At 40.7% G+C, this 3,546-nt stretch overlaps 1 pseudogene; it reads left to right on the forward strand.

Annotated features, from left to right (window-relative positions):
* Positions 1 to 1,685: 1,685 nt before the first annotated feature.
* Positions 1,686 to 2,172, forward strand: LOC121474141 (annotated as a pseudogene).
* Positions 2,173 to 3,546: the final 1,374 nt, after the last annotated feature.

The raw sequence follows: 3,546 nt of genomic DNA on the forward strand, positions 1-3,546 counted from the left end.
GGATCCAGGATCTAGTCCCACATTCTGGCCCCTTGCAGGGAGCCTGTTTCTCCCTCTGCCTGTATCTCTGCCTCTCTCTGTGTGTCTCTCATAAATAAATAAATAAATAAAATCTTAAAAAAAAAAAAAAAACCACAAATCTCCCTAAATCATGGTCTTCCTATCTTGTAACTCATAGAGACATGACCAACATTTCCTACAAAGAAATTATGAGATAGTTGATGCTTTTGCTTTACTAAATTATGGAGTGGGAAGGACCCTTGGGGGAAAAGTCCTGAGATAAGGTTGCCAGATAAAATACAGAATGCTGAGTTGAATTTGAATTTTAGATAAATAAGGAATAAACAACCTATACTGCACAGGGCAGACTCATACTACAAAATTATTTGTTGTTAACTGAAATCCAAATTTAACCGAGTGCCTTGTATTCTTATTTCCTCAATCTGACAACCCTACCCAGTTCTGGCTCTTATAACAGGTAACATTTAAATTCTCTGGTCCTCAGAATTCTCTGTAAAATGAGAAAGCTGAACAAGATGAACCCTGCCACTCAATAATTACATAATTCTATGACTCAAATACTAATGAACAACACAATATGATCTTGGGTGAGTTAAATTTCTAAAAGGGCCAATTTCCTCATCTTCACAATAAGGATGATAAAGCCCATATCACAGAAGTGTTAGATAGACACATGCCATGGGCTCCTGCCTGTGTCAAGGACAGATGAAGCCTAACTTTAGTTAACATGGTGAAAACAGATCTTATTCAGTAACTACTGATGTAGGGGAAAGAGCTGAGCTCCAGTCCCATCCTTGTAGAAGTGACTGGGCATTTAATGGCAGAATGTGGGGGGGGGGGGGCACCTAGGTGGCTCAGGGGTTGAGCATCTGCCTTCGGCTCAGGTCATGATCCTGGGGTCCTGGGATCAAGTCCCCCATCGGGCTCCCCACAGGAAGCCTGCTTCTCCCTCTGCCTATGTTTCTGCCTCTCTCTCTGTGTCTGTCATGAATAAATTAAAAAAAAAAAAAAAGGCAGAATGTGGGAGGGGATGTGGGGTTGGGGAAGCAATCGGGCTCCAGTAAAGTCGGGGAAGTGAAAATTTACAAAGGGTTGGTTAGTGTAAATGCGATTAAGCCAGCTGTGTCTGCAAGCTGGCAATTACTGAAGCAAGGATTCTATCCTTCCACAGAGACTAGAAGACAGAGGCCCTATCCTTCTTGATGATTACATTTCAAAGGAATGGCTTTCAGCTCCAGGAGAAAGATTGCCCTGAGTACAGGAGATACAGAGGGGCTACATCTCAAAGGGACAGAGGATGGATTTACAATTGTAAATTTTTTTAGTAAATGTTCTAAAAAAGAGAAGTCAGGGGCCAGTTAGGTGTTGGCTAGAACAAACAGCCAATTATTTTGACAGCCCTGAATTTTTCCAGCTAGGAACTCAAAGAGGGACCAGCTAGTCCCAGGGATAAGGCTTTTTAGGCTACTAGGACCCTATAGAGGGTTGGTCAAGCCTCTTAGTGCAGATATTTGGGATGAAGTCTTTACACGGCCAGAGTTCTCTACAATTCTCATCTTCAAAGGTGCCTGGCATAGGAGCTTGTGCTTAATAAATAATCATTCATTTCCTATTCAAAATACCAGGTGGACTGTGGGCTGCCAGGGTCGGTGAAGGATCTCAAGATGGCTGGGCGAAATCTTGCTCTGAAAACCACTGATTGGGTAGCTTTTGGGGAGATCATACCTCAAAACCAGAAAGCCATTACCAACTCCCTGAAATCCTGGAATGAGATACTTACCTCCAGGTTGGCTACTCTTTCTGAGAAACCACCTGCTACCGCCTGGGCTTACTACAAGGCCAGTGTGGCAAAGGCTGGCTTGGTAGATGACTTTGAGAAGAAGTTTAATGCCCTGAAGTTTCGTGTGCCAGAGGATAAATACACTGTCCAGGTGGATGCTGAGGAAAAAAGAAGATGTGAAAAGCTGTGCTGAGTTTTTGTCTCTCTCAAAGGCCGGGATTGAAGAATATGAAAAAAAGCTGGAGAAGATGAAGAACATAATTCCATTTGATCAGATGACCATTGAGCACCTGAATAAAGCCTTCCAAGAAACCAAATTAGACAAGAAGAAGTATCCCTATTGGTCTCACAAGCCAATAGAAAATTTATAAACTTGAGTTGGGGAGAAAGCCCTGGCCCTCATATTATAAATGTTGGACATTAAAAATAATGAAATGATAAAAAAAATACCATAAGATCCTTCATAATTAAAATGTATCCAACCAGATTTTTTTTGTTGTTTTTTGTTTTTTACAATTTACAAAGTTTTATTATAGAAAAAGGAATAGGAAACTTGCTTAACTTGCTTAAAGTCTTAGGAAATTTTGGCAGGCAATAGACATGCTACAGTTTTTAAAAAATATTTTATTTATTTATTTGACAGACAGAAAGCACAAGCAGGGGTGGACAGCAGATGGAGAGGGAGAAGCTGGCTCCCCGCTGAGCAGGGAGTCTGACAGGAGGGTTCCATCCCAGGATTCTGGGATCATGACCTGAGCCGAAGGCAGATGCTTAACTGACTGACCCACTCAGGTGCCTCTTTGCTGCAGTTTAAAATGAATTTTGCTTTTTCATGAACGTATCTCTAAAAACTTGTCATCACTGTCTTTTGTTAAGATGAAGTTGGCAATCTATGAGGCACGAAATACACAGATTTAAATTATTCTAGAATTTATACTATATGTTAGCTCTTAGCTTGACCTCCTTCATTTAATCCCAAACAAAGATTTCTGAGCTTCTGAATAGGTCAGGGTACTATATTGATTTAATTATACCTCTAGTATAGCAGATCTCTGCTGGGTCTGGGGAAGAGTATATGTCCTATTTTTGTTTCTCTTTAGCTCATTAGATTTCTATTTTTAAGTGGTACTGAATTGTGAGTTTAACGTAATGTTCACAGAAGCAGTCATGGATGAAATTGTATTCCTCTTTGAGTTTTCAGAGTTTGGCTTTCTACAAAGAACCCTTCCATCCTTCTCAGATTTGTTCCTTTCTCCCCACCCCTGTTGACTTGGCCTCAGTTCTGTCCTTCATCACTTCTTGCCTGGATCATTCTAATCCTGTTTTAACTGGTCACTCTACTTCTAGTTTTATTCAGTGTCTGCTAGGATAACCTGCATGTGACAGAAGCACACAATTACAGTGGTATAAATAAGATGGAAATTCATCCCTCTCGCACTCAAAATTCTGACTAGCATGGTAGCTCTGGACCAACACCACTGGGGCTCAGGCTCTTATTTTTATTGCTCTGCTATGCCACATAATCCAAATGCCTCTCTTTCTTATCCACAGTGTAACTTTAAATGTGTAACCCAGACATTGTACTTCAACTCACATCCCATTGCTCAGAACTTAGTCATAGGGCCCATATTTGCTATAAGGCAAGCTAGAAAATTCAGTCTTTACTCTGGATAGCCATCTGCCCACTTATAAGTTGGGGTTTCCGTTAATACAGATAAAAAGGAGAAGAATAATCAGATGGTAGA

Source organism: Vulpes lagopus, chromosome 12 (genome assembly GCF_018345385.1).
Source record: "Vulpes lagopus strain Blue_001 chromosome 12, ASM1834538v1, whole genome shotgun sequence".
In the NCBI taxonomy this organism is placed as follows: Eukaryota; Metazoa; Chordata; class Mammalia; order Carnivora; family Canidae; genus Vulpes; species Vulpes lagopus.